Below are 14,046 nucleotides of genomic sequence, written 5' to 3' on the forward strand. Positions count from 1 at the left end.
AAAAATTATTCGGTTACATCAGCATCAGGTGCTTGGTAGCTGGTGGTGATCCAAGACTGATTCATTTTTATGAAGGTCAGTCGATCGACCGAGTCGGTGGACAGACGCACCCTGTGATCGGTTACCACGCCTCCAGCAGCACTGAATGTGCGTTCCGAAAGAACGCTGGATGCAGGACAGGCCAGTAGCTCAATTGCATACTGTGCAAGCTCTGGCCAGTGATCCATCCTCAAGACCCAGTAACCCAGAGGATTTTCGGTGGGAAAGGTGTCCAAGTCTGATCTTGCCCCTAGGTATTCCTGCACCATGTAAAACAGACGCTGGCGATGGTTGCTGGAACCGATCATACCTTGGGGCTGCGGACCAAAAAATTGTCTGAACGCATCGGTCAAACGGCCACCTTCTCCACCGCTCCTTCTTTGACTGACCGAAGCCTCAGCAACACGTTGTCCAGAAAGAGGAGTTTGTAACCTCCCAGTCTCTGGGAACGCGTTGCACAGACCTTTCTGCAAGGCCTCCCGAAGATGTTTCATCCTCTGCTCCCTCTGCGATGGCAAGATAAGGTCCGCAACCTTACCCTTGTAACGTGGATCAAGGAGGATTGCCATCCAGTATTGGTCCTTCTCCTTGATACCACGAATACGAGGATCCTTACGCAGGCTTTGCAGGATCATGGAGGCCATGCAGCGTAGGTTTGCTGAGGCATTCGGTCCGGAGTCCTCTGGGTCACTAAGGATGACATGGTCCGCAGCCACCTCCTCCCAGCCACGTACAAGTCCATGTGTTTCTTGGGACTGATCCCTTAAAGACTGCTGCTGATGCTGAGTGCCAGGCTCCACCTCCATACTGACACAATCTTCCTCCTCCTCCTCCTCGTCCTCTTCCTGTGTGATCGGCGGGCACGCAGGAACACTGTCTGGATAAAGGGGGCCTTGAGAGCTAAGGAAGTCCTCCTCTTCCTGCCTCTGTTCTGCCTCAAGTGCCCTGTCCATTATTCCACGCAGCGTGTGCTCCAACAGGTGGACAAGGGGGACAGTGTCACTGATGCATGCACTGTCACTGCTCACCATCCTCGTGGCCTCCTCAAATGGTGACAGGACAGTGCATGCATCCCTGATCATGGCCCACTGGCGTGGGGAAAAAAAACCAAGCACCCCTGACCCTGTCCTGGTGCCATAATCGCACAGGTACTCATTGATGGCCCTCTGCTGCGTGTGCAGCTGCTGCAGCATGGCCAACGTTGAGTTCCACCTGATGGGCATGTCACAGATTAGGCGGTTCTTGGGCAGGTTAAACTCCTTTTGGAGGTCCGTCAGCCGAGCACTGGCATTATATGACCGGCAGAAATGCACACAGACTTTCCTGGCCTGCCTCAGGACATCCTGTAAGCCCGGGTACCTGCCCAAGAACCGCTGCACCACCAAGTTAAGGACGTGAGCCAAACAGGGCACATGGGTCATTTGTCCCTGTCGGAGGGCAGAGAGGAGGTTGGTGCCATTGTCGCAAACCACCATTCCTGCCTTAAGTTGGCGTGGTGTCAACCACCTCTGAACCTGCCCCTGCAGAGCTGACAGAACCTCTGCCCCAGTGTGGCTCCTGTCCCCCAAGCACACCAGCTCAAGCACTGCATGGCATCTTTTGGCCTGCGTACTTGCGTAGCCCCTTGAACGGCTACGGAGCACCGCTGGTTCCGAGGACAAAGCACAGGAAGAGGCCATGGAGGAAGAAGAAGAGGAGGGGGTGGAGGAGGGAGGTGTGTCACAATCATTAGCATTTTGGAGGCGTGGTGGCGGAACAACCTCCAACACTACTGCACCTTGTCCTGCATCCTTCCCAGCTGCCAGCAGAGTCACCCAATGCGCCGTGAAACTTAGGTAACGTCCCTGTCCATGCCTGCTGGACCATGAGTCAGCGGTAATATGCACCTTACCGCTGACGGCCCTGTCCAGCGAGGCATGGACATTGCCTTCCACATGCCGGTAGAGAGCCGGAATCGCCTTCCGTGAGAAAAAGTGGCGTTTGGGTACCTGCCACTGAGGAACCGCACATTCCACAAACTCACAGAAGGGGGCAGAGTCTACCAACTGAAAAGGCAGCAGTTGAAGTGCTAGCAATTTTGCCAAGCTAGCATTCAACTGCTGGGCATGTGGATGGCTGGGAGCAAACTTCTTTCGGCGGTGCAGCAGCTGGGGCAGGGAAATTTGCCTGGTACAATCTGACGTTGGTGTACCAAAAGCAGATTGCCCACAAGTACTTGGCTGTGACACACCTAATTCTACACCTTCATTCCTCTCAGTGCAGGTCTCAGAGAGGACTGAAGGTATAGTGGGGTTGGAAATCTCAGCTGATGAGGAGCAAGGAGAGGTCCTCTTTGTTCTTTGGTGTGGGTCTTTTAGATACGCTTGCCAATGAACTGCATGGCAGGTCAACATATGTCTGGTCAAGCATGTGGTACCCAAGCGGGAGATGTTTTGGCCACGCGAGATACGCTTGAGACATATGTTGCAAATAGCAGCGATGCACTCGTCTCAAAAAAGGCCCACACCAAAGAACTTTTTGAATAACGCGCAGAGACTGCAGCGACCTGCACATGTGGAGCTTTGGGGTGTGATGCAGTCAATGTGCTGCCCTTAGGCTGGCCCCTGGAGGGCATCCTGCTTCGTTGGTGATGTGCCGCCTCCTCCTCCTCCTCTTCTTCCTCTCTCCTATCAGGCACCCACGTTGAGTCAGTGACCTCATCATCCCCTCCCTCCTCATCACTGGAGCAAAGCTGGCAGTATGCTGCAGCATGACTGCCAGATTGCTGTCCTTCTTGGGCACCCCCTCTGTCCGTGCTCATGTTACTGCCTTCATCGAGCTCAGTATCATCATCAGAGCCTTCCAAACGCTGGGCATCCTCCTGGAGCATGTACCCAACACTGTGGTCAAACAGTTCGAGGGACTCCTCAGGAGGACATGGTGGGGCTAGGGAAGGAGTCACTGATGACATTGAGCCGAGGGAAGAGGCCGCTGCTTTGCCAGACAAAGTACCCTGGGCATGGGTGAGAGAGGATGAGGAGGATGAGGACGGCTTGGTCATCCACTCGACCAAGTCTTCCGCATGTTGCGGCTCAACACGGCCAGCTGCCGAAAAAAAGCCCAAGCGTGTCCCACGGCCACGTGCTGATGAGGATGCACCGTCTCCACGACCAGCACTAGACACAGAGCCTGCTTGCCCTCTCTTATTGGCTTGTGACTGTCTGCCTCTCCTTCTTGGCCTTCCAGACATACTAATGGCCTGTAGCTGCACTAAGCTGGGATATATATATATATATATATATATATATATATATATATATATATATATATATATACATATATATATGTACTGATACTGCAGCTAGCAAAATCAACTGCCTGCCTGTAGTATGAGAACACCACCAACCTACAGGTAGCTTTAGCTGAACACTGTGAGGTGGACGCACCCCACTAACTTGTAGGTTTAGCTGAACACTGTTAGCAGGACGCACCCCACTAACTTGTAAGTTTAGCTGAACACTGTGAGCTGGACGCACCACACTAACTTGTAGGTTTAGCTGAACACTGTGAGCAGGACGCACCCCACTAACTTGTAGGTTTAGCTGAACACTGTGAGCAGGATGCACTGCACTAACTGTAAATAGTCTAGCTGCCTGACTGTGGTACTAATAGGATCAAAAGAACACCAGTAATTTTCTTCAGGTAGCTGTATATACTGTAACAAGACAAGCCTGCCTGTCAGTAAGAAGATAACAGGAACGGATCTAGCAGAACACTGTGAACAGGACGCACCCCACTAACTTGTAGGTTTAGCTGAACACTGTGAGGTGGACGCACCACACTAACTTGTAGGTTTAGCTGAACACTGTGAGCAGGACGCACTGCACTAACCTGTAGGTTTAGCTGAACACTGTGAGCAGGACGCACTGCACTAACTGTTAATAGTCTAGCTGCCTGACTGTGGTACTAATAGGATCAAAAGAACACCAGTAATTTTCTTCAGGTAGCTGTATATACTGTAACAAGACAAGCCTGCCTGTCAGTAAGAAGATAACAGGAACGGATCTAGCTGAACACTGTGAACAGGACGCACCCCACTAACTTGTAGGTTTAGCTGAACACTGTGAGGTGGACGCACCACACTAACTTGTAGGTTTAGCTGAACACTGTGAGCAGGACGCACCCCACTAACCTGTAGGTTTAGCTGAACACTGTGAGCAGGACGCACTGCACTAACTGTTAATAGTCTAGCTGCCTGACTGTGGTACTAATAGGATCAAAAGAACACCAGTAATTTTCTTCAGGTAGCTGTATATACCGTAACAAGACAAGCCTGCCTGTCAGTAAGAAGATAACAGGAACGGATCTAGCTGAACACTGTGAGCAGGACGCACCCCACTAACTTGTAGGTTTAGCTGAACACTGTGAGCAGGACGCACCCCACTAACTTGTAGGTTTAGCTGAACACTGTGAGCAGGACGCACTGCACTAACTGTAAATAGTCTAGCTGCCTGACTGTGGTACTAATAGGATCAAAAGAACACCAGTAATTTTCTTCAGGTAGCTGTATATACTGTAACAAGACAAGCCTGCCTGTCAGTAAGAAGATAACAGGAACGGATCTAGCTAAACACTGTGAGCAGGACGCACCCCGCTAACTTGTAGGTTTAGGTGAACACTGTGAGGCGGACGCATCACACTAACTTGTAGGTTTAGCTGAACACTGTGAGCAGGACGCACCCCACTAACTTGTAGGTTTAGCTGAACACTGTGAGCAGGACGCACCCCACTAACTTGTAGGTTTAGCTGAACACTGTGAGGTGGACGCACCACACTAACTTGTAGGTTTAGCTGAACACTGTGAGCAGGACGCACCCCACTAACTTGTAGGTTTAGCTGAACACTGTGATCAGGACGCACCCCACTAACTTGTAGGTTTAGCTGAACACTGTGAGCAGGACGCACCCCACTAACTTGTAGGTTTAACTGAACACTGTGAGCAGGACGCACTGCACTAACTTGTAGGTTTAGCTGAACACTGTGAGCAGGACGCACCCCACTAACTTGTAGGTTTAGCTGAACACTGTGAGCGGGACGCACCCCACTAACTTGTAGTTTTAGCTGAACACTGTGAGCAGGACGCACTGCACTAACTGTAAATAGTCTAGCTGCCTGACTGTGGTACTAATAGGATCAAAAGAACACCAGCAATTTTCTTCAGGTAGCTGTATATACTGTAACAAGACAAGCCTGCCTGTCAGTAAGAAGATAACAGGAACGGATCTAGCTGAACACTGTGAGCAGGACGCACTGCACTAACTGTAAATAGTCTAGCTGCCTGACTGTGGTACTAATAGGATCAAAAGAACACCAGTAATTTTCTTCAGGTAGCTGTATATACTGTAACAAGACAAGCCTGCCTGTCAGTGAGAAGATAACAGGAACGGATCTAGCTGAACACTGTGAACAGGACGCACCCCACTAACTTGTAGGTTTAGCTGAACACTGTGAGCAGGACGCACCCCACTAACTTGTAGGTTTAGCTGAACACTGTGAGCTGGACGCACCACACTAACTTGTAGGTTTAGCTGAACACTGTGAGCAGGACGCACCCCACTAACTTGTAGGTTTAGCTGAACACTGTGAGCAGGACGCACCCCACTAACTTGTAGGTTTAGCTGAACACTGTGAGCAGGATGCACTGCACTAACTGTAAATAGTCTAGCTGCCTGACTGTGGTACTAATAGGATCAAAAGAACACCAGTAATTTTCTTCAGGTAGCTGTATATACTGTAACAAGACAAGCCTGCCTGTCAGTAAGAAGATAACAGGAACGGATCTAGCTGAACACTGTGAACAGGACGCACCCCACTAACTTGTAGGTTTAGCTGAACACTGTGAGGTGGACGCACCACACTAACTTGTAGGTTTAGCTGAACACTGTGAGCAGGATGCACCCCACTAACCTGTAGGTTTAGCTGAACACTGTGAGCAGGACGCACTGCACTAACTGTTAATAGTCTAGCTGCCTGACTGTGGTACTAATAGGATCAAAAGAACACCAGTAATTTTCTTCAGGTAGCTGTATATACTGTAACAAGACAAGCCTGCCTGTCAGTAAGAAGATAACAGGAACGGATCTAGCTGAACACTGTGAGCAGGATGCACCCCACTAACTTGTAGGTTTAGCTGAACACTGTGAGGTGGACGCACCACACTAACTTGTAGGTTTAGCTGAACACTGTGAGCAGGACGCACCCCACTAACTTGTAGGTTTAGCTGAACACTGTGAGCAGGACGCACTGCACTAACTGTAAATAGTCTAGCTGCCTGACTGTGGTACTAATAGGATCAAAAGAACACCAGTAATTTTCTTCAGGTAGCTGTATATACTGTAACAAGACAAGCCTGCCTGTCAGTAAGAAGATAACAGGAACGGATCTAGCTAAACACTGTGAGCAGGACGCACCCCGCTAACTTGTAGGTTTAGCTGAACAGTGTGAGGCGGACGCACCACACTAACTTGTAGGTTTAGCTGAACACTGTGAGCAGGACGCACCCCACTAACTTGTAGGTTTAGCTGAACACTGTGAGCAGGACGCACCCCACTAACTTGTAGGTTTAGCTGAACACTGTGAGGTGGACGCACCACACTAACTTGTAGGTTTAGCTGAACACTGTGAGCAGGACGCACCCCACTAACTTGTAGGTTTAGCTGAACACTGTGATCAGGATGCACCCCACTAACTTGTAGGTTTAGCTGAACACTGTGAGCAGGACGCACCCCACTAACTTGTAGGTTTAGCTGAACACTGTGAGCAGGACGCACTGCACTAACTTGTAGGTTTAGCTGAACACTGTGAGCAGGACGCACCCCACTAACTTGTAGGTTTAGCTGAACACTGTGAGCGGGACGCACCCCACTAACTTGTAGTTTAGCTGAACACTGTGAGCAGGACGCACTGCACTAACTGTAAATAGTCTAGCTGCCTGACTGTGGTACTAATAGGAGCAAAAGAACACCAGCAATTTTCTTCAGGTAGCTGTATATACTGTAACAAGACAAGCCTGTCTGTCAGTAAGAAGATAGCAGGAACGGATCTAGCTGAACACTGTGAGCAGGACGCACCCCACTAACTGTAAATAGTCTAGCTGCCTGACTGTGGTACTAATAGGATCAAAAGAACACCAGTAATTTTCTTCAGGTAGCTGTAAGTACTGTAACAAGACAAGCCTGCCTGTCAGTAGGAAGATAACAAGAACGGATCTAGCTAAACTGAATACAGTGTATATACTGTATATATATGCGACGCCTGGGATGCATATATATATATACACAATACACTGTAAGTGCAGCTAACTGACTGACTGTTCTGCCTAATCTATCTAACTCAAATCAAATGTCACTGTCTGTCTCTCTCTCTCTCTCAATGAACGCCGGAACACACACTACACAGGGCCGCCGTGCAGGCGGCCTTATATAGTGTGGGGCGTGTACTAAATCCCCTGAGCCATAATTGGCCAAAGCCTCCTTGGCTTTGGCCAATTACGGCTCTCTGTTCAGGCGGCGCTGTGATTGGCCAAGCATGCGGGTCATAGTGCATGCTTGGCCAATCATCAGCCAGCAATGCACTGTGATGTCGCAGTGAATTATGGGCCGTGACGCGCCACACGAATTTGGCGCAAACCGCCAATATCGTTCGCAATTCAGCGAACGACCGAACAGCCGATGTTCGAGTCGAACATGGGTTCGACTTGAACACGAAGCTCATCCCTACTCCTGGGTATCATGGATGAACTAAGAACTCTGGGGGAATACTTGGTATCAATAAATAGAAGTTTATTTCAGGTTCGTAAGCTTATAGCACAAAAATGGTTGTCACCATATCCACCTACAGTAGCAGAATGGAAAATGCAATTAAGGGAAACCATAATTAAGGAAAAATATACCTTTTTATTTTTCAAATATATATTTTATTAGTTTTTAAAGGAAAGGGCAGAGCCCAGAAAATACCACAATGGTACAAAACAAACAGGGGGGGTCGCAGCCTCCCGACATTACATCTTAATAATATATAATACATTTCGTAAGACTTGTTGAACAAGTTCTGTTAGCATGCTACTGTTACTGAAACATACATGTTTCTTTGTTCCACCATCTTAGAACTTAAATTCTGTGGGTACATGTAGAGATCATCGGACTAGATCTCCAGCTAAATATCAAGTCTTTCGTGTGAAGACCTGTCTACTGCAATCAGGAGGCAGCAATCAGAGAGTGAAACAGAGAGATAGAAAAGCAAGTAATAGGAAAGAAAAGAAAACAGATGGGGGGGAAGGTTGGGGGGGGAGTGGGAAGGGAAGATTGGGGAGGGGAATAAAGGGGGGGTCAGCGGAGACCTTTACTTAAGTTAGTCATTCTATGTCAGGTGGGCCGTGAGTTGTTAGTGATTTGGATTCCCAAAAAGGGCTTTTCCTTCCTCTGAATATTTAAATATATTCCAGAGTGTCCAAGTTTTCTTATAAATTGCTTGTCTATCTTGGGTCGTCATTATGAGATCTTCCATTTTGTTTATGTCCTCTACTTTCCGTAGCCACATCAAAGTGGTTGGTGGGGACTGCTGCTTCCAGAGCATGGGGATGCAGGATTTGGCTGCATTTGTTAGGTGACGTAATATAGATTTTTTTATAAGTTTTGAGCGGTATGGCGGATATATGGAGTAGAAAAAATGCCGGGTTGTTCGGGATCTGAAAGTCAGTGAATTTTTTGGAAATGGAACGGACTGTAGTCCAGAAATTCGTCAGTCTAGGACAGGACCAAAACATGTGTAGTATCGTTCCCTCCTCCTCCTGACATCGCCAGCAGTATTTTGACGTACTGGGAAACATGGTATGTAAGCGGCTAGGTGTTAAATACCACCTAGTCAGGATCTTGTAGTTGGTCTCTTGTATTTTAGTGCATATTGAGGATTTAAGGGAGAGAGCGATCATGTTCTGCCTCTGTACTGCCGTAAAAGTACGCTGAAGGTCTATTTCCCATTTTGTGATGCATGGCAAGCTAGGTGGTTGTGGGGGTGTGTTTAATAAGGTGTACATCTTGGATAAGACCTGTGGTAGTGGTTCTGTGTCTGAGCATATTTCTTCAAACGTGGTCAAAGGTCTAGTGTAAGATTGAGGGTTCGGAATTGCCTGAAGAAAATGGTGGATTTGTACTGCTCCAAAATACAAGTTTGAACGGGCCTATCGGGTCCACTAGTTCTGAAATGGAGGGCCATTTATCTTGTTTCACAACTTGTGAAGTTCCAACACAGTTAGAACTCCTTAATGCCTGAAACTGCCCAGATGTGATTCCCGGGGGAAATTTGGGGTTTCCCAGGATCAAGGTCAAAGGAGATTCTTTGGTCGTTAATGAGGCCTGTAACGTTGCCTGTAAGCATTGCTTAATAGTGTTTCCTATGAGAGGATGAGACAATTCTAATGGAAGGGAGTCCCAGCACCACATTGTCGTCTGTAAAGGTATCTTTGTTTGATGTTGTTCTATTTGTGCCCATAGTTTAGACTCTTTATGTCAGTGCCAATCTACTACTCTGCCTAAATGGACTGCTTGGTAATATTTCCGGATGTCTGGGTGCCCAAACAAAGCGTGTAAAAAGAGTTTGCACTTGTTTAAAGTATGTGGTAGGTATCTTAATTGGCAGGGCTTGGAAGAGGTACAAAAATTTTGGTAATATACTCATTTTGATTAAGTTACACCGCCCAAACCAGGAGTGTAGTCCTGTATTCCAGTCATCTATTAATGTTCTAGTCTTGATTAGTAAGGGAGGAAAATTGCTGACATACAGTAGGGCCAGATCAGATGGTATTTTCGTACCTAAGTAAGTCAAAGCAGAATCAGTCCATCTGAATCTAAAACTCGATTGCAAATTTGGAAGACTGTTGGCTGATATAGATATTCCCATCGCTTCTGACTTGGAGAAATTAATTTTTAGGTTTGACAGCTTCCCATATATTTCAAATTCTCTGAGGAGATTGGGTAGGGACACCACTGGGTTGGTCAGGGAGAAAAGTAAATCGTCTGCATAGGCTGAAATCTTATGTTGCATGGGACCAAGTGATATTCCTTGTATATCAGGATTTAATCTTATTTTGGAGAGAAAGGGTTCTAGAGAAAGGGCAAAGAGGAGAGGGGATAGAGGGTATCCCTGTCTCGTTCCATTTGTTATTGGGAAGGGATCCGACAGGACTCCATTCGTCTTCACCTGTGCTGTGGGAGTGGAATATATACCGGCTATTCGGCTAAGCATCACCCCCCCCCCATGCCTATGTGTCTGAGTACCGCAAACATGAATTGCCAGCTTACTCGGTCGAACGCCTTTTCAGCGTCGGTATTAAGGAAGACACATGGAATTTTTCTGGACCTGGTGATATGCAATATATTTAGCACCTTTGTAGTGCTATCTCTAGCCTCCCTAGAAGGAATGAATCCGACTTTGTCTAGGTGGATAAGTTGTTGGAGGTGCTGCACCAGCCGAACCGCAAGGATTTTAGTGAATAGCTTAAGATCAAGATTTAACAGCGATATGGGTCTGTAGCTACCACATGCTGCCGGGTCCTTCCCTTCCTTGTGAATCACCGAAATATGGGCCCCCAAAGTTTCTCTAGCAAAGGCTTTACCCGCTTCTATCATGTTAAACAATGTGACCATGCGAGGTTCCAGTATAGGAAAAAGTGTTTTATAGTATTGTAGTGTATAGCCATCAGGGCCTGGGGCTTTACCTGGTTTCATTGTCCCTATGGCTCTTTGGATTTCTGTCAGGGTTATGGGTGAATCTAGGTCATCTCTGATCTCCTGAGGGAGAGATGACATTTGGGAAGACATAATGGATTGGAGCCATCAGGGACATGCTCTGCAGGCCATAATTCACGCCAGTCATCTAAGGGTAAGTGCCCATCAGCGTCTCTTTCATGTAAAGTTTCTGCTTCAGCTTCCGTCCATAGATGCTGGCCACTTATGTGAACTTACAGGGCAATAGCAGGAGTACCTGTAAAGTTTTGGGACAGTTCCCGTTAGACAAAATGCAGGTGTCTGGGCCTACCGCCTCGAAAGTTCCGCAGGCCATGGTATAGTGGCCTATCTTAAGGAGAAAGTATCCAAAACAACAGATAAGTTGCTTAAATATAGCAACGGTAGGGGTAAAGATGAAAGTACGGCCTGCCAGCAGTGACGGTTCAAGCGGCCTCCCACCCAGCAAGACTCAGATGATTCTTTGACCGCCATGTGGCCGAGATAGGCTAGGGACAACTGCTGAATGTAAGTGACAATCCAACCCAAACAATGGGGAACAGAACAACCAGAACACTACTTCTTAGAGAGTGAATGTGTTGCAGATAAACATATGTTTCACGACTCACGTGCGTCTTCCTGAGAAGTTGCCCTGGGTCAACGGCAGTTCCGCTGTTGTCTCGGTGGGAGATTGCTTCCCATTCCTGACATGGGCAGGCGTCCTGGTGTGCGCGGAAGGGGGCCCAGCCAATTGGGAACATCTATAGGGTCTGTGTCCAGAAAGGTGAAGAAGGCTGGCAGGGCATCTGGTTTGCGCGAGGTCTTTCCTAAATGTGGCAGATAGGGGGTACCCCCAGCGGTATGTAGCTCCTTTCCGCCTAGTCAGATCCAGCAGTGGCTTCAGATCGCGCGCCTCTGCAGGGTAGCGCAAGATAGTTCCGGAAAGATCTTTATCATGACAACGTCCAGTTCCGGATCCTCCGTTTCCCAGGCTCTGCGCAGGATTTGTATTTTATGCACATAATGGTGTACCCTGCAAATGACATCTCTTGGTCTCAGGGGGTCAGTTGGTTTAGGGCCTAGTGCACGATGTATCCTGTCAATTACAATACGGTCTGGTAGATCAATACCTGGAAGGCTGCGGAAGATGGCGATCGATGTATCTGCCAGATCTTCAGGTCCTGTGGCCTCTGGGAGTCCCCGGAGGCGCAGATTGTTCCTGCGACTCCGGTCTTCCATCTCTTCTAAGCGCAACTGCTGTTCTTGTAGTGCTTCTGCTTGTGTGTCCTGGCTCTCCTCCACTGCCGACATTCGGCATTCCAGCGCCACTAGGGAGCTTTCCCCTGATTCTAGTAGTCAGCGCACTGACATCCGCCCTCACTGCATTCATTTCTTTGCGGTGAGCAGCTTCCACCGTAGCTATGAGGGCCGCAATGTCTGCTTTAGTAGGTAGTGCCTGTAATAGAGCGCGCAGCTCTGTGTCCACTCCAGGAGCTTGAGATGAGGGCTATGAATGCTCACTGAGAACGGGGCGGAGGTCCGCGGGGAAGCCAGTGTAGTTGTCTGCCGACTGTGTGTCTCTATGCGGTGACGGGGATCCGCTTGCTGCTTGTCTCCCTGAGTGCTCTCCACGTGGCGTTGCCATCTTGAGCTCCGGGGTGAGAGAGCTGGAATCTCCTTCTAAGTTCGCTCGATATGGGTGGCTGAGGAGTGGATTTAGTCGATCTGCTGCTCTTCTTTGTCGTTTTCCTTCTGGAAGAGTGCATAGTTTAAATTTCAAGCTGAAATAGCCGGGATAGGGGTAAGACGGCCGGGAGCTCAGCTAGTGCATGTCTCTATTCAGCCATGTCCAGGCCACACCCCAAAAATATACCTTTTTACTTAGAGGCAATCTAGAGAAATTTGAAAAATATGGAGAAGATGGTTTAATATTCTGGATGTATGACTATTCTGACTCCGATTGTTGTTAAGCGATTTATCCCTTGTGAGACCTCTATGCCTGGCCTGTATAAGCAGATATAATCACCGAGGACAATCCTCATCAGATAGTTTGAACTCACCAATACCGATTTCCATACACAGATGCTTTATTCTGAACATCAGATTACAGCAGATGACAGGATACAAACAGATGAACAGGTTGTGGTATTGTGCGGTCAAAAGATGATATTGTCTGTAGCTTACAATGGAGAATACATGTGCCCTGCTACATGTGGCTTGTTAACTGCATAGATGACACAGGAAGTACAAACACAGGAAGAAGGGTGGAGCATTACATTCAAAGGAAGTGTGTCATAACATAAGGGAAAATAAACTTGAGAGACAAGTGCATTACCACAAAGGGTCACTAGATGGCAGCATGTAAACTAAACATAAATGTCCATAGAAAATGATTAGGAAAACAATATATATAAATTCAATGCCCTGTTGGGGCAGCACACTCCCCGTCTGGCATTGGTAAATGTCACTATATATATATCAGAACGGTGGTGTTAAGCGATTTATCCCTTGTGAGACCTCTATGCCTGGCCTGTATAAGCAGATATAATCACTAAGGACAATCCTCATCAGATAGCTTGAACTCACCAATACCGATTTCCATCCACAGATGCTTTATTCTGAACATCAGATTACAGCAGATGACAGGATACAAACAGATGAACAGGTTGTGGTACTGTGCGGTCAAAAGATGATATTGTCTGTAGCTTACAATGGAGAATACATGCGCCCTGCTACATGTGGCTTGTTAACTGCATAGATGACACAGGAAATACAAACACAGGAAGAAGGGTGGAGCATTACATTCAAAGGAAGTGTGTCATAACATAAGGGAAAATAAACTTGAGAAACAAGTGCATTACCACAAAGGGTCACTAGATGGCAGCATGTACACTAAACATAAAAGTCCATAGAAAATGGTTAGGAAAACAATATATATACATTCTATGCCCTGTTGGGACAGCACAATGATGAGAGGGGTCCGGATAAATGTGGGAGCAATAGGGAGAGAAGGGGGGGGGGCATGGGAGCCAGGGGTGGGGTTTTTTTTTTCTCTTTTTTTTTTTTTCCTTTTTTTTGTTCTTTTTTTATTCCCTCTCTATACGTGCTGGGTTGTATGTTGTTATCGTTGTTTATGACGTTTGTATATAAAAGAAATTAAAAAAATATTTGATTTAAAATAAAATGGCATTTCTTTTATATATTTTGTTTTACATTTCATCATTTGAACCTCTTATTGTATTTATCA

This window comes from Aquarana catesbeiana, linkage group LG02 (assembly GCF_042186555.1).
Source record: "Aquarana catesbeiana isolate 2022-GZ linkage group LG02, ASM4218655v1, whole genome shotgun sequence".
Lineage (NCBI taxonomy): Eukaryota > Metazoa > Chordata > Amphibia > Anura > Ranidae > Aquarana > Aquarana catesbeiana.